This window comes from Rhinoderma darwinii, chromosome 1, assembly GCF_050947455.1.
Source record: "Rhinoderma darwinii isolate aRhiDar2 chromosome 1, aRhiDar2.hap1, whole genome shotgun sequence".
Classification (NCBI taxonomy): Eukaryota; Metazoa; Chordata; class Amphibia; order Anura; family Rhinodermatidae; genus Rhinoderma; species Rhinoderma darwinii.
Genome location: NC_134687.1, coordinates 662105435 through 662125068, shown reverse-complemented (window position 1 = coordinate 662125068; position 19634 = coordinate 662105435).

Here is a 19634-nt window from a genome sequence, read left to right as displayed (position 1 = left end):
TTTTTTTTATATAACACCGAACATTAATTTTCAAAAGGGGCGGGAGGGATGGAGATTGAAATGTAATGGCCAAAAGAGGCAGAGACCCGGAAGATAGCTCCTTAAATCCACTAGGAAGGAGGGAGAAAGGAGAAGGACCATAACCCCTCCCCCCGGATGGAGGGGGCTAAGAGCAGCAGCCAGAGGTAAGAAACGAAATTAACCCCTACCCTTGTTGGGCATACAACAAATAGCTGAATCCCTAGCTGGGGCCCTATTAGTTTTTCAACCACGTTACCTGCAGTCAAAGGCCCAGCGGTTAGACACCTATGGGTCTACTAGTATTGTCTTCAGGGGTATCGGAGCTAATGACGGCACGCCGCAGTTTTCCCATGGTTAAATGGACGACAGATTGGCCACACATGTCCCTTTATTATGGCCTAGGCCAATAAGAAACGAGATAGAGGACCGTGCCTCCACCTCAGTGATGGAAAGATAGTACTTCGAATGGTAAGTTCAGCAAGAAACCACCAATGAAACATCGCATCTGCACGCATGCGCAGTGAACGATACGGCGAAAGCAGAGACAGAATATTACTGTCAGAGAAGCAGACCTTGGCGCATGCGCGAAGAAACGGGCATCAAACATCAGTTGAGCAGAACGTGATTTAATGAATAACACTGAAAAACAGTGTATTTATCACCAACAACCGTAGGATCAATTCAGAAACATTGTCCGCAGAGGCAGCATTTGTATTTTCTACAGATAATATCCCATTACATCAGTTCGATATACACACCGCCTTTAAAGATCTACAAAAAACCTACCATAAATACATTAGATCTTGCTGGGAAATTTCTAGCCTCGAGACCTATATACAACAGAAAATTGTGTATAGGGGGCTCCGCATTAATATCACCCCTAATTCTTATCGTAGTGACGCAGAATTTGTGAGAGGCTGGGAGGAGCTTTTTACAGAGAGCTCCTTACGATTATTACAATATATTCTGGACTTTGAAAAAATTGATCATAATAAAACTGCTCTCCAGTTGGAGAAGGAAATTGGGGATATTCAGGGATTCAATACTCTAAGTGAATTCAATAACTGCGAGACTCCATTACAAAAAAATATTGAAAAGTTACAAGCTGAGATAAAAGAGAGGAAGCATCGCAAGTACGTTAGAGATCGTAGAGATTTCGATGCTGGTCAGGCATATACTTATAGAACACAGTCACATCTTGCCCCTAAACGTGTACAAGTCTTCACAGATTTTTCTGACTCCGAGGTATCTGGTACCGACGATTCTGTGCGTTCCCCCAGTTCTAGATTGGGTACTAAACGCAAAATAAAAAACAACAGATTTAATTCCTCCAAAAGAAGCACTGTACAGACTAGATCAAACACGAAATGCCAGCCAAATCCGATTCCTACCATTACTACCAATCCCTCATTATCAGCCTTTTCTGTACCAACAGTTGCCGCTATCTCAATTATACCATCAACCCCTCGAACAACTGGCATTGTCTCCAGCCAAAATTCTACTATTACCAGATGCCCTACCGGCATTACCAACAACACAAGTGGACCCCTCAACACGTTTCCTTTTTTCGGAACTGCCAACCCCCGGTGGAACCTGGGCTAATGGTACCACAATCTATTCCCTCTCCCAACTAGAAGTGACGAAATGCAGGTGTATAACATATCCTCTGTTCACCTAAATGACTCTCAATTGACATTATTGCGTAGAGGCCTATCTTTTACTCCTACTCCTCTGTTCGACAAATTTGTGTGGACAAAGGATGTGAATCTATTTGCCAGAAAGGTGGCCCTACATAAGTATTTTAAAAATAATGCATTAAGCACGGGGGATATTGATATGGCCGAGGCCAATACTCTCAGAGATCTTGAAACTCTCCTGTATGAAAATGAAGTTGGGCCCATTGCAGCTGTTGGTCCTTTTTCCTCGCTGCGTCCTAAGTCGAAGCTCACTCCACCATTCTCACAATACGCCCACATAGATGTTTTCGTTAAGCTGGTATGTGCAGATCTGAAAAGAATCAAAATGGATAGAACTAGAGCACTTGCTAACCTCGGCGAGCCAGAAAGGGTGGCACTAGACGAACTTTGCCACAATGACCAAATTACCATCAAACCCTCTGACAAAGGGGGCAATATTGTGATCATGAATTTGGACGATTATGTTGCTATGGCTCGCAGATTATTGGATGATATCACCACTTACATCATTCTTGAAAAAAAAAACACTGATCTTTTTATTAAGGATCTGCACACGCTACTTGATGAGGCAAAAACACAGAGCATGATCACCAGTGAGGAATTTAAACGGATTTACAATCCTTTTTCTACGTTGGCAACCTTTTATGCTCTGCCTAAAATCCATAAGGCATCCCGCCCAGTTCCAGGCAGGCCCATTGTGTCAGGCAATGATAGCCTTACTCAGGGTATCAGTATGTATCTTGACGAGATCCTTTCCCCTTTCGTCACCTCTCTACCATCATTCCTGAAAGATACTAAGGACACCATCAACAGGATCCAGGAGATTAATGTTACCCCCTCCACACTTATTGCTAGTATTGATGTGGAGTCGCTCTACACCAACATTCAGCATAAATTTGGCCTCACTGCAGTTGCACATTTTTTGAGCACAAAGGGCACTCAATTTCATGCACATAATACATTTTTACTGTCTCTACTTCAATTTCTTTTGACACACAACTATTTCCTATTTGACAAAATTTTTTATCAACAGATAAAAGGAACGGCCATGGGCACCGTCTGTGCACCAACATATGCAAATTTATATCTGGGATGGTGGGAAGACACCATAGTCTTTACTGATAAGCTAGCTTCTTACACCTGTCATAGTCTCTTCTGGGGGAGATATATCGACGATATTCTCCTCCTATGGGACGAAGATTTAACTTTATTTCACGATTTCATGACCACACTTAACAATAATCAGGTGGGCATGAAATTCACTCACGTTATACATGAAAAAGAGATCACTTTCCTGGACCTTAAAATCTCTCTGCACCCTGCTGGTGGTGTCCACACTGATATCTCCCGGAAACCAACATCAACTAACAGTCTATTGCATTGGGAAAGTTACCATCCTCGCGCTCTAAAGAAGGGTATCCCTATAGGGCAATACCTCCGAGCCAAAAGGAACTGCTCCGATGAGCGGTCCTTCCAATTGGAGAATGATGGACTTTTCTCCAAATTCTTGGCACGAGGTTACCCTAAGAAATGGCTACACAAAGCATATGCTGGGGCAAGGGCCACAGATAGAAAGGAACTGTTATGTGAACGGAAACCCCAGGGTGCTCAACAATCTTTGACTACCATCAAGTCTATGGGACCGACCAACATTCGATGCATTGGTGCTTTCGACACTGGTTCCCACCAGGTTCATGAGATCCTGCATCGACATTGGCCAATTCTCATGGCCGACCCTGACCTTCAGGATGTGGTCCCCCCCTACCCCCAGCATAACTTATCGCAGAGGTAGGAACCTGCGTGACTACTTGGTGCATAGTCATCACTCTAGATCCACTGTTGCACCGAAATGCTGGCTGACATCATCGGCTATTGGTTCCCATCCATGTGGCTGATGTTCTTTTTGTTACCTTATGCCTACTGTCAAGCATTTTACCAACCCACTTGATGATAGATCCTATCAAGTTAGACAATTCATCAACTGCCAGAGCAAAGGCATAATCTATGTAGCAAAGTGCCCGTGCCCTAAGCTGTATGTGTGTGAAACTATACAGGAGCTAAGGATGACAATTTCCAAATATCTGAGTAACATAAATCATAAAGATGATACACCACTGTCCAGACACATCCGTTTCATACATGGCGGGGATATCCGTTCACTACAATTCTGGGGTATTACTCAGATAAAACTTGGCCCTAGAGCAGGCAATTTGGATCGTAGATTGCTACAGGAGGAGGCACGCTGGATCCATCAATTGGGTTCTCTCAGTCCGGGTAGCCTAAATGAGGGGTTCACTTTTGTGGCGTTTCTTTGACCCTTTAGACATTTTCTTTATTGAAATAATTAAAATTCTATATATATTTTTCTAGCATCTTTGCTTTGACATGCTTGATTACCATCGGGCTGGCCAGTTTGGATTGATGTGCTCTTTACCTTTGAGCACATTATTCTATAAGATGCTTTTGGTATTGAAACAAACAATGTGTATAACATATCCACTTTGCCATTCTTTATTACCTTATAGTTTAATATCTTATTTATTATTATCTTTAATTCAGACTATATTCTTTGACGGCTACCGCTGCGATTTCTCTTTTGTGGGAAATGCAACTACAACCTGACTGTTGTGGTTGTTCCCCTCATTGCCCCTAGTGGTGATGTTGTGCAAAACTGTGGAGAGGGCTTGCCGCCACCTCCCTTTACCTAGCTGACACATTGGCAGTTTCTATTCCTTTACAATACTAATTGCTACATATGTCCCACGAGCATAAGGCCTCCTATACCACGGTTGTTGGTGATAAATACACTGTAGTTCAATGTTATTCATTAAATCACGTTCGGCTCCACTGATGTTTGATGCCCGTTTCTTCGCGTATGCGCCAAGGTCTGCTTCTCTCTGACAGTAATATTCTGTCTCTGCTTTCGCCGTATCGTTCACTGCGCATGCGTGCACACGCAATGTTTCATTGGTGGTTTCTTGCTGAACTTACCATTCGCAGTACTATCTGTCCATCACTGAGGTGGGGGCACGGTCCTCTATCTCGTTTCTTATTGTCCTAGGCCATAATGAAGGGACATGTGTGGCCAATCTGTCATGCATTTAACCATGGGAAATCCGCTGCGCGCCGTCATTAGCCCCGATACCCCTGAAGACGCTACATCTGTAGCGAAACATGTCGGGGGGGCTTTCTTTGAAATTTTAAACACTTGTTCCTGCTGACTTCCTAAATTAATCTGTGAACTAGAGTGTGGCGTTCTGCAGCCGCTGACACTCTGTATCCACACAATAGAGTTGCTACATATTGCACTATGCTGATCATTGTCAGCTGCGGACTTGAATCTTTTTAATTTCTGTGTAGTCTGTCTTTTGATATAATAGCTTAATAAAATTTTGTTATATTAAATCAATTTAAAGTTGGAAAACAGGGCTTATCATGCGGCAGGCATTCTTTTGTATTGATTCCTAATGCGCCTACCAACTATTGCGGTCCCTCTCCTCAGTGTTTGCTAAATGAAATGCAGGAAGGGGATTTTATGTTTATACAATCTCTTTCTCATCTACAGGAGCCTGAATTGTATCGCTAATCAATAATGAAATTCTTTCCTTATCGGATCAGAAAGTGAAAACAGTGGGAGTCACAGGAGATCCATAATATCTTCCTCCTTCTAACCCCACCACTGTTTCTGTAGGTCCTATAACTACTGAACATTACTTTTTGTTGGCAGCAGATGCCCCAATAAGCCCACTGGAACGAGACTCGCTGTGTAAGTTCGGATGTACCATTTACTGTACATCAGACGACGTACATCTCCAGGTACCATTAAAAAACATGGAGGATACTGTTAATCTGTTATATCTTACCCCACAGTTTATATAAAACAAAGCAGATGACTCTCATTACAGATCCTGCAGTAGAGGTCATGATACGAAATATACCGACCCATTAATGGAACTCTAATTCCACTGGAGTAGGTACAATAAGCCAAATTCAGCCAGTGCAAATTTCACTGAAACTGCACTGTGTTCTGCCCAGAAAGCCCCAATATCCAATGAATTCAGAGATAGGAATTGGCCCTACAGTTGACTCATTGTTGAAACAAGGCGTCCTTAAGAAAACCAATAGTCCTTGTAATAGCCCTATTTACCCCATTAAGAATCATTGCAATAGTTAAGCATGGGGAATGGTACAGGATCTGAGAATTATTAAATAGTGGTTCCCATGCACACAGTAGTCCCTAATCCAGCAACTATATTGATGCAGAGCCCCTCTGACAGGACTCATTTTTCAGTCATTGATTTGTGTTCTGCATTTTCTCCATCCCCATACACCCTGACTCACAATATCTGTTTGCATTCACTTACAGAGGACAGCAGTACACATGGACACGTCTACCTCAGGGTTTTCTAAACTCTCCCACTGTTTTTAGTCAAGCCCTCAGCAATAATCTTGCTGATCTTCATCTACCTGGAGGATCTATATTGATACAATATGTAGATGACTTTTGCTCTGCTCACCGTCTAAAGAGATTTGCCTTCAGGACACGGAAACTCTTTTACATTTTTGGCAGAGAATGGACACAAAGCAGCAAAGTCCAAAATGCAGTTGTGTCAGACCAAGGTGACGTACCTTGGGCATTACATAAAACAGTGGTACAGACATCTACTCTCAGATAGAGTTGCTGCTATACAGCAATTTATAATCCCACAAAATAAAAAACAGATGAGAACATTTCTGGGACTGGTGGGATACTGTAGACACTGGTTGAAGTTGACACTGTTACAGCCCAGCCAGATCATACTACATCGGTGTTCACATTTGAACCCTACTAGTTTGTTTCCTTATGAGACATGTTCGTCTCAGAGAGAGGAAGGGGAGGATGATGAAGGGTGTTACTTTTTTGATTCTGACACAGATCATGACTGTCCTGGACATAGACAGACACTGACTCTACCATGAGCTAAACTGAGAGCTCTGACAAAAGCTTGTTATCTAGCGGACAAAAAGACTGTTGCATATACACAGACTCAAGGTACACTTTTGCAAGTGCCAAGCTCACACTACAGACCCAGTGACTAAGGGAAATCACCCAGCAGATGTAGCTGCAAAGCAAGCAGTCGGGACAAACCTGACACATGAATTGACAACAGTAAAAATAGATATTATGACAAATTTACCATACTTTCAGAAACTTGTAACTATGCATAACAGCTGTTCTCAACAGGAAAAGACCAGATGGAAGGACAAGGGATGGACCCAGCACACCGATGGTCTCCGGCGTGATAGTCAAGGTAGGCCAGTAGCACCAAAAGCATTAGCTGTCGGCATTAGCTGCAGCATCGCATGGTTTAAACCATGGAGGTAAGACCGCAATGCGAAATTTGGTCTTCACTTACTGGTGTGGCCCGCGTTTCACTGCTGTTGTGGTAAGGAAGTGTGCGTCTTGCCTCACTTGCTTTCAACAGAATGCAGGAGGTGCAGTCAAATCCTGTCCTTCACATCTTCCATCAACAACTGGTCCTTTTCACATTCTCCAAATTGATTACATACAGCTAACTAATGGTGGCAAGGTTACAATATGTGTTGGTATGTGTAGATCAGTTCTCAGGATGGCTTGAACCCTATATATCAGCATATCTAACAGCATCACAAACTGCTGCTGTTACTGCTGCTAAACTTTGCAAAGAGTTTGTTTGTAGATATGATATTCCACAGGTTCTTTCCAGTGATCACAGACCGTCTTTTACTGGTAATGTATTTCAAACAATCTGACCTCTGCTAGGGATAAAACAACAATTACATACATCTTATCACCCGGAATATAGAGGTAAGGTTGTAAGGTATAATCGAACCATTAAAGAAAAGCTGGGGAAGTGCTGCAAAGAGATTGGTATGAAGTGGCCTTACGCTTTACCACTTGTGCTCATGGAACTAAGGACCGCACCTCATGGTTCAATGCAATTGTCACCTTTTGAAATACTTTTTGGAAAACTTCCTAATCTTCCACTTTCACCCTCAGACACATACCTGACTGTGCAAAATACTGTGCAAAATATTCTGGACACAGGCTATGTCTTATGATTACAGAAGCAACTGAAGGAGATTAGACATAATAAAGCCTCCCTCACGACTGCCACCTAAGCCGCAGCTGTAGCAGTAAGAAAATATAATAAATATACTGCTCTTCCGTCGCATGAAGATGATGCTCTAAGAAAGAATGTTTGGAGCACAGCCAGATAGAGGACTTTGAAACATACTGTTGGGTGGATTTCTCATTACGACAATTGCTTGTTTGATATATGTTGATTACATGTGTCATGTTTCTATTAGCACTACCAGCTATACTGCTAATATTTTAGATCCTGCTGCTGAGGTCTCTAAACTAACAAGTAAATTGCAGGAGGATGATGGAAATATGGGTGATAGGAAAATAAAGAGAATCACATTTGAATTTACAGGAGGAATGGGAAAATAAGCTAGTGGGTATACACAACACTATAGCTAAACATGCCAAGATAAATAACTGTTTGTACTCATTCCCTTATTTTGTCTAAGTCCATGCCATACATTGCAACTCCTGTTAAAGAAAAGTAATGGATTCTGGGTTTACAAGATTAATTGAGTTTCCTATAAACTCCTCCTGCACTCGTTATAATAATACTCGAGTTTCTCTGCCTGTAGGAGGCTGGACTTCACCACCGTGGTGGGTAGCAAAGAGAGGACCTACAATCTTCCAGTCCAGCCCCATGACGATATGTGGTGCATAGTCTACCACTCTGCAATGTAATAGAATCAATATTACTGTTTATAATTTGGGAACGATTCCAGGGAGTTTTAATAATATCCAAATTGTGTTTTCGTCTGGAGAACTATCATTTGGCGAAAACAACAGTTTTTGGAGGCTTAACATATGAGCTTACAAACAAAGCCTCAAAAACTCTAAGATAATTAATGGTTTCACATACCTACCAGAAGAAAATAGGTGCAACGAAAATGTAAAAGGTATTTTCCTTCACCTCGTAAGCAGCCCTTGTTATGGTATACCACTGAAATAGCCTCTAGATTGTTCTCACACATAGGAGGTTAACATATTACATTACCTGATAATTGGTATTATGTGTGTGGTATAATATTGATAAATGTAAAGTAATGCACTTAGGACGCAATAATAGTATTAATTCATATACATTAAATGGAATAAAACTGGGGATAACGAAACAAGAGAAGAAGGACCTGGGTATTCTGGTAACAAATAAGCTAAGCAGCAGCACTCAATGTCAGGCAGCAGCTGCAAAAGCAAATAGAATTTTGTGGTGTATAAAAAGAGAGCTAAAAACCCAGGATTCAAATGTAATATTACCACTATATAAATCCCTTGTAAGGCCACATCTCCAATATGGAATTCAGTTTGGGGCTCCACATTGTAAAAAGGACATAGGGGAACTTGGGAGGGTTTAAATGCGTGCAACGAGATTATTAAATTGCATTAGGAGGTGTCGCTTACAATGAAAGGCTAGAAAATTTGGGCTTGTTCAGCTTGGAAAAAATAAGTTTTAGAGGGGATCTTATTAATATGTATAAGTATATGTGTGGTCAATACAGAGAACTAGCGCATGATCGCTTCCTTCCAAGGATTCTACAAAGGACAAGGGGACACCCATTGTGTGCGGAAGAAAGATGTTTCAGACATCAATATAGAAAAGGATTCCTTACAGTTAGAGTGGTTAAGCTATGGAATACCCTACCCCAAGAGGTAGTGATGGCAGATACTATGTCAGCATTAAACCCCTTCCCCCTATGTGACGTAATAGTCCGTCACAGGAGTTGTCCTGTTAATGCAAACTGACGGACTATTACGTCACAGCATTAACAGGAGACTGTGTCGGCAGACACGTCTGCAGACACAGTTTTGAAGCAGTGATCGCTTAATGCTATCACTGCTTCAAGGCCAGCACAGGAGATAGCCTCCGATGTGGCCGATTAACCCCGTAGATGCAGCCCTCAAAACCGAGAGCTGCATCTATGGTGTTTACAAGCAGATCGAAACCCTGCAATGAAATCACGGGGTTCCGATGACTGCTCTGGCAGACCGGAAGCCTAACAACGGCCTCCGATCTGCCATGTACGGAAGCTTGCTAGCTTACGCACAGAGGCGGGGCCTAAAAGGCATCCGACCGCAGATGGCGCAGGCTCAGAAGCTGAGCCTGCGACATCAGCCGTTGCTTTCAGCTGTATGTTACAGCTGACACCGTGCTGTAATGGCAGGGAACGGAGCTAGCTCCGATCCCTGCCATTAACCCCTCAGATGCCGCGATCGCGGCATCTTAGTGGTTTGTAGCGATCGACATCAGATTCCTAATAATGGCCTCCTGGTCTGCCACGTCCGATAGCCTATTAGGCCCCACCCACAGAGAGGGACCTAATAGGCTTTCTGTCAGTGAATGACTGACAGCTCTAATCCATTGCACTACGTGGGTAGAGCAATGCATTAGAGTAAATATCAGAGGTGCAGGACCTCAAGTCCCCTAGTGGGACAAAAAAAATTGAAAAAAGTTAATAAAAAGTTGAATAAAAGTGTAAAAATAAAACTTTCAAGTTAATAAAAACAAACACTGCCTTTTTTCCTATAATAAGCCTTTTATTATTGGAAAAAAGTGAAAATGTTAAAAACAGTACACATATTTGATATCGCCGCGTCCGTAACGACCCAAGCTATAAAACTGTAATATTATTTTTCCCTTGTAATGTCCTAGAAAAATAAAAGGACATTCAAAAAGCAATGCAAACATAAAGTAGACATATGGGGCATGTTAATTAGTAACTATTTTGTGTGGTAGTACAATCTGTCTTACAAGCAAATACATTTAAATTAAGAAAAATGCAAATTTTTACACATTTTCTTTACATTTTGGTGTTTTTCACAAATAAATACTGACTTTATCAACCAAATTTTTTTACTAACATCAAGTACAATATGTCACGAGAAAACAATCTCAGAATCGCTTGGCTAGGTGATAGCATTCCCAAGTTATTACTATATAAAGTAACACATGTCAGATTTGAAAAAATCGGCTGTGTCCTGAAGGCCAAAACAGGCTGTTTCCTTAAAGGGAACCTGTCACCAGCATTTCACCTATCATACCAGCTGTACCTGGTGGTAGTGGGTGAAAAATAATTTCTATATAACCTATAATGGTCTTCTTAGTTGGCTCTGAAGCTTTCGTTTTCCGTTTTTTAGTGTTCCCACACCGTATGCAAATGAGCATAAAAGATCATATCTTCATTTGAAAAGAGTCCTATCTTCATTTGAAAAGAGTCAAATCTTAATTTGAAAAGAGTCATATCTTCATTCCTCAAGTCTTTCCGAGTTTACCCGGCCTCCTTACTTTTGATTGACAGCTCCTCGCCTTCCCCCAGCACAAAAAATCTCGCGCTCGTGCATTGATGTCCTCTTCTGGTGTGTGCGCACAAAGGGACACCAGATTATTATGATAAAAGGTGCGAAATGTTTGCAGACCATTATTTACAGTTTGAGGAGGAGTTTAGGAGAGGGGATAATGGCAATGAACTTTTGATAGCAGCAGCCAGTGAGGGATAAGTAAAGTTCAATAGGTGAAATGCTGGTGACAGGTTCCCTTTAAGGGGTTAAGGTGGGGTTCTTCCTTAGTTTTACATTGCAGTAACACTTCAGACAATGTGTTATACATAGTGCAGGACCTGAGGGAGCTGTGACTGCACATAGCAGTTCTCTACAAGGTGTTCTATGAATCCGGTCATACACTAGGCTTAGTATCAGATTTTGGGGGGCGCCAGCTGCGATTAACAATTGCACTAACAGCCGGGATCTGAGAAAACTCAGTTTAACCACTTAAGTACTGCAATCAATGCTGATAGGTGGCTCGCTTTAAATAAAAAATAATAATTCCTTGCACAACAGAGAGATAAAGTGATAAGTAAGAAAACATAAATGCACGAGTCCTGGCAAGTAAACCAGTTTAAACAGCATCACCATCTTAGTCAAGCCGTCTCAACCGAATGTTATCAAACTTACAAGGATATTTGCTATTAATATACAAAATTTTGTACCTGGGAACTCACCTTTTAACAAGGTCCAATCAAGTAACCTGTTCAGAAGCTTAAAGTAACATTTAGGTATTCTAACTGGGGAGACATGGTAAAGAAAGAAAAATTATGGTAAGTAGATGGTAAGGGTTGTTAGAAGGTTCTAAATGTATAAAGTAAAAGTGATTGATCCTTCCTGAAAACCACACTACTAGACATTTGATTTGCGTGACTACTGGAAGGTTTGCCGGCAAGCTGGATTTATGGTGATATGTAAGATAAATAGAACAGATTTGAGCCAATTTTCCTTCAAGCAAGATAGGAAACCAGATTCCTCCATTAAATTAAAGGGGTGTTACCAACTTAGACTTTTATGGCATATCCACCGAATATGCCATAAGCGTCTGATAGATGCGGGTCCCAGCTCTGGGACCTGCACCTATATCGAGAATGGGTATCACTCGACTCCTCTTTCTCCTGGTGAGGTGGCTGCAAGTTGCTGATTCCAGGTGGGGACTAGAGGAGATAGGGCTGAGGCATGTGCGGGCTCTCCATTCTGTTCTTTAGAAATTCAGGAAAGATCTGTTGAGTTAGAATTGAGCGCGCGACCTTTGTATATGACATTTGTGGATAAATGAGGATAGGACATTTGTATATGAGCGGTGGGGGTTTGACACCCGGACCCCACACCAATCAGCTGCTCCGGCTGCCTCCAGTCACCGGATGTTATGCACTATATGTAGTGTTCGGTCCTGGAAGCAGATGGCTCTGGTCACAGTATACCGACCGTGCTGCAAAACTGCTGCTTTACAGTGTATGGAGCCATCTGCTTCCGACCAGGCACTGCATAACATCCGATGCCTGGAGACAGCTTATCAGTGCGGGGTCCGGGTGTTGGACCCCCATCAAAAACATACTGATGACCTATCCTGTGGAAAGGTCTCCAGTGAGTAAAAACGTCCCGTGCCTGAACAACCACTTTTAACTTCTGATATTCTGCGTTTAGTTTCAGACATGCGTTCCCTAATAATTTTGTATCGAGCTTAATGATGACAGTCCTGTTTTAAGTTAATCTACTTTGGTTTCAAGCATAGATTAGCAGGAATTGATTCCCCCAAGTACTTCTGCAAATTTCAGATCTTGCGGGAAGAGAAGCCAAAACATCTCTGGGGGACCAAGGGAGACCTCAAACATAGAAAGTGAGTGCTCAGGAGAGTCCCATCGTAACGGCTTGATTGTCAGACATGGTTGTGCTTTTCAAATGTTTGAGTTTTATCAAGTAATTTATGCAATACTAGTGGTGACAGGGTGTAGACCAGAATCCCGGACTTTATATATTTTAAAATGTTTTTCAAAACATTACTAAGGTTGGAATCACACATGTAGTTTTTGTGGAAGTGCTTGCTGCATTTTTTGTTGAGCCAGAGCCAGGGGTGGATTCATAGGGAATGACTTATACTTTTCCTTTCTGCTGGATCCACTTCTGGCTCACACTGCATCAAAAACTGCATGTTTGTTACCAGCATAATAGAAACGTTATAAATTTATCTACTTTGTGGTTTGAAGAAAAATAAAAATCGCGAAATCCATTTTTAATCCTAATAGAAATTTCCAGTAAGAATTCTGAGGGAAACTTAATGTTCTCACCAAATTATAAAGTAGAAGACGAAGATATTATGCAGCAGTCTACAGGAGAAAACATCATTACCATTAATGTACATCCAGGACTTCACAGTAAAGATCTATCATATAATTCCCTTAATCATGAGGAGCCTTCTCCTGACCATTCACAGATTGTTACCACAAGTACAGCTCAGAAAGGGGGTAAAAGGTTTCATCGTGGTAAAGAGTTTACAAAAAGCACAGGTCGTTATAGTAACAAAAGAAAGAAAGGATCCAGCGATGCGTGGTATAAGTGGGGAAACTCGGTTTCCACTTTATTGAAGTGTAAGCAGACAAAGCTTTACAGGACACCAGGAGGGATGACAAGGTGGTAAGAATGGCAGAAAGATGAAAGCCTACGCGTTTCAAGAACTGGCCGTGCTCTTAATCATGGCTGAGTCGAGTGAGCCATGATTAAGAGCACGGCCAGTGCTTGAAACGCGTAGGCTTTCATCCTTCTGCCATTCTTACCACCTTGTCATCCCTCCTGGTGTCCTGTAAAGCTTTGTCTGCTTACACTTCAATAAAGTGGAAACCGAGTTTCCCCACTTATACCACGCATCGCTGGATCCTTTCTTTCTTTTGTTACTATTACCTGCCGTGTGCCATCGCAGAAGATCCGGGCGATATTGGAACACAGGAGTGTGGAGCTGGTGAGCTGGAGGTTTCCTCCCATCCCCTTTTTCCCTGCTATTACTACCACAGGTCGTTATACACAGAGAACAAGTTACACAGGAGAGAAGCCATATTCATGTTCAGAGTGTGGGAAGTGCTTTTCAGGAAAATCAAATCTTGTTTTACATGAGAGAAGTCACACAGGGGAGAAACCATATTCATGTTCAGAATGTGGGAAATGTTTTACAAGAAAATCAAATCTTGTTATACATGCGCGAATTCACACAGTGGAGAAACCATATTCATGTTCAGAATGTGAAGGATGATTTATTTGCTTATATTCTCTGTATGAAATTACATTGTGAATTATCAAGCAGGAGGCCGAATTACTAAGATATGTAATATGTGAAAGTGATGATAATGTTTAAATGATTTAGTTTCGTGCAGCAGCCATCTTGTCTGGAGTTCCCATCTTGGTTCTTTTGTAGTGAATAGGAAAGTCATTGTTCCTTTAATACAAGTAATGTTGATTTCGTATGTTTTATCTTTGACCTTGGTTCCCATGCGAAGATGGACAGGGAGTGAGATGGGGGGATGGCAAGTATGCGTGAGGGAAGGTCTCCCCCCATCTCCACGAGGACATTCTGTCCAAAAGAGAGATAAGACACCTGTAAACATAATGTGTGAAGAATTATAATGATGTATCTGGGATGTACGTTATGATATGCTTTTTACTGAATAACAAATACTGTTACATTGTCTCTGATTGGTTTACCTCAAGCCTACACCCCTTCTGAATTTCAGTTTAACAGTTTGAGTTTGGTAATAAATCCTTCAGAGGAGCATTTTGAACATATAAGCGAGTCTGTGTGTTTTCTTCTCCTCTCTCGATATATATCGGTGAAATATCCTAATTAGGATTCTGACTAATGGAGTCTGGCCTTGAGAGTCTGTTGGGACTCGTATAAATTTCAGTCTAATATATTTTGAGCGATGGATTTCCACGACAAGAATGTGGTAAATGTTTTACAAATAAATCAAGTCTTGCTAGACATCAGGGAAGTCACACGAGAGAAGTTATATTCATGTTCAGAATGTGGGAAATGTTTTGCAGATAATTCAAACCTTGTCACACATCAGAGAATACACATAGGAGAGAAGCTGTATTCATGTTCAGAATGTGGGAAATGTTTTACAGATAAAACACATCTTGTTAGACATGAGAGAAGTCACACAGGAGAGAAGCCGTATTCATGTTCAGGATGTGGGAAATGTTTTACAGATAAATCACATCTTGTTAGACATCAGAGAAGTCTCACAGGAGAGAAGCCATATTTATGCTCAGAATGTGGGAAATGTTTTAAAAATAAATCAAATCTTGTTTGACATCAGAGAATTCACACAGGAGAGAAGCATTTGTAATGATCAGAATGTGGGAAATTTTTTATTTCTAAAGGCAAACTTTGGGTTCATCAGAGAAGTCACACACGAAGAAAGCCATTTATATATATTATAAGGAAAATACATTTCTTAACTCATCGGAGAATTCATATTGGTAAGAAACCATGCTCTCGGTTGGAATATAGGAAATGCTAAAGGAGAAAAAAAAAAGCTATTCTTAATACATCAGTTTACTCACTGACATTTAACAGACAATAACCATTTTCATTTTTTAAGTGGAATTAGCCTGAATCTGCCAAACACCCAAATTATATTTTCCGGACGTTAACTGTGACCAGAATCCATGGTGGAAAAGTATTGTGGATATAAAGAAGAAAACCTGAATTCTCACCATGAACCTTGCTTCTTATTACTGTATTCATAAATTCCGCCACACTGCAGGAGAATCCAGAGTGACCGTAAGGACACCCCATGTAAATATTGTTGTTTTTTTTAACATATATGGACATATCAATATTTGATCTTCATTATAATAGTACAAAAAGATAACGGTGATGGAATTCAACAAAAAACACTATTCGCTTTTGCAATAACTAATGAAAAGAAAAATTCACATATCTTTTTTTCACAGAAGGAAATGTCACAGCGGGTCCTCATCGGCTTGCTGTCAGTGAATAACTGACAGCTCTAATACACTGCACTACGATCGGGGCTTCAGGCATTTAAGTCCCCTAGTGGGACAAGTAAAAAAAAGTTAATAGAAATGTTGTAAAAAAATAACATACAAGTTTCAAGTAAGAAAAAAAAGACAAACTGCCTTTTTTCCCATAATTAATCTATTATTATTGGAAAAGCGTAAAATAAAATAAAAAAAACTATACATAAGTGGTATCGCTGTGTCCGTAATGACCCAAACTATTATGTCATTTCTACCGCACGGTGCACACCATAAAAAACGTTTTTGAAAAACAATGCCAGAATCCATGTTTTTAGGTTACATCTCCTGGCAAAAAACTTTAATAAAAACTCACATTTACTCCAAAATAGTACCAATAAAAATGACCACCCGTCCTGCAAAAAAGAATCCCTGACACAGCTTTGTCCACGCAAAAATAAACAAGTTATGTGTCTTTGAATATGGCGACACAGAAAACAATTGATTTTTTTAAAAAGGTGATGTTACTGTGCAAAAGCGGCAATACATGAAAAAAAGTCAATTTGGTATTGCTGTAAGTGCATCGACCCGCAGAAAAAAGTTAACATGTAATTTATTATGCCCGGTGAATTACAAAAAAACAATCAATAAAAAACTATTCCCGAATTGCTTGTTTTTGGTCATTTCCTCTTCCAAAATAATGAAATAAAAAGTGAACAAAAAGTAGTATGTGTCCCAAAATGGTACCAATAAAATCTACAGCTTGTCTTGCAAAAAACAAGCCCGCACACTGCTCCATCAACCAAAAAATCAAAAAGTTATGACACTAGCATTGCAGTGATGAAAAAAAATCCCAATATGCAGGCCGGAGGGGAACATTCCTCCAGCTTCAGGGCTATAGTATCTAGGAACTAGGAAGGGACATAGCACATCTGCTGGAAGCGACGGCACCCGTATTATACCAGGGCAAAACTTTGCCAGCATAATTTCCAAAACTAGAAAGGAGAAAAAGTCCCCAAATGTGCAGAATGTTACAAAATAGGGATCAGAAAGACTACAGTTTATGAGTGCGACACCGGCCTGTGTATAAAAGATTGCTTCACAGCGTACCACACATCTACGAATAATCGTATTATTTACTCACATTATTATACCCTCTTATTATGCCCCTGATGTACTCCGCACAGATTACATATACCCTGATGTACTCCTCACAGATTACATATATCCTGATGTACTCCTCACATATTACATATACCCTGATGTACTCCTCACATATTACATCTACCCTGATGTACTCCTCACATATTACATATATCCTGATGTACTCCTCACATATTACATATACCCTGATGTACTCCTCACATATTACATATATCCTGATGTGCTCCTCACATATTACATATACCCTGATGTACTCCTCACAGATTACATATACCCTGATGTACTCCTCACATATTACATATACCCTGATGTACTCCTCACATATTACATATACCCTGATGTATTCCTCACATATTACATATACCCTGATGTACTCCTCACATATTACATATACCCTGATGTACTCCGCACAGCTTATATATATACCCTGATGTACTCCTCACATATTACATATATCCTGATGTACTCCTCACATATTACATATACCCTGATGTACTCCGCACAGCTTATATATATACCCTGATGTACTCCTCACATATTACATATATCCTGATGTACTCCTCACATATTACATATACCCTGATGTACTCCTCACATATTACATATACCCTGATGTACTCCTCACATATTACATATACCCTGATGTACTCCTCACATATTACATATATCCTGATGTACTCCTCACATATTACATATATCCTGATGTACTCCTCACATATTACATATATCCTGATGTACTCCTCACATATTACATATATCCTGATGTACTCCTCACAGATTACATATACCCTGATGTACTCCTCACATATTACATATACACTGATGTACTCCTCACATATTACATATATCCTGATCTACTCCTCACATATTACATATATCCTGATGTACTCCTCACATATTACATATATCCTGATGTACTCCTCACAGATTACATATACCCTGATGTACTTCGCACATATTACATATACCCTGATGTACTCCTCACATATTACATATATCCTGATGTACTCCTCACATATTACATATACCCTGATGTACTCCTCACAGATTACATATACCCTGATGTACTCCTCACATATTACATATACCCTGATGTACTCCTCACATATTACATATACCCTGATGTACTCCTCACATATTACATATATCCTGATGTACTCCTCACATATTACATATACCCTGATGTACTCCTCACATATTACATATACCCTGATGTACTCCACACATATTACATATACCCTGATGTACTCCTCACATATTACATATACCCTGATGTACTCCTCACATATTACATATACCCTGATGTACTCTTTACAGATTACATATATCCTGATGTACTCCTCACATATTACATATACACCGATGTACTCCTCACATATTACATATACCCTGATGTACTCCTCACAGATTACATATACCCTGATGTACTCCTCACATATTACATATACCCTGATGTACTCCTCACATATTACATATACCCTGATGTACTCCGCACAGATTACATATATCCTGATGTACTCCTCACATATTACATATATCCTGATGTGCTCCTCACATATTACATATACCCTGATGTGCTCCTCACATATTACATATACCCTGATGTACTCCTCACATATTACATATACCCTGATGTACTCCTCACATATTACATATACCCTGATGTACTCCTCACACATTACATATACCCTGATGTACGCCTCACACATTACATATACCCTGATGTACTCCTCACATATTACATATACCCTGATGTACTCCTCACAGATTACATATACCCTGATGTACTCCTCACAGATTACATATACCCTGATGTACTCCTCACACATTACATATACCCTGATGTACTCCTCACACATTACATATACCCTGATGTACGCCTCACATATTACATATACCCTGATGTACTCCTCACATATTACATATACCCTGATGTACTCCTCACATATTACATATACCCTGATGTACTCCTCACAGATTACATATACCCTGATGTACTCCTCACACATTACATATACCCTGATGTACTCCTCACACATTACATATACCCTGATGTACTCCTCACACATTACATATACCCTGATGTACTCCTCACACATTACATATACCCTGATGTACGCCTCACACATTACATCTACCCTGATGTACTCCTCACAGATTACATATACCCTGATGTACTCCTCACACATTACATATATCCTGATGTACTCCTCACACATTATATATACCCTGATGTATGCCTCACATATTACATATACCTTGATGTACTCCTCACACATTACATATACCCTGATGTACTCCACACAGATTACATATATCCTGATGTACTCCTCACATATTACATATATCCTTATATA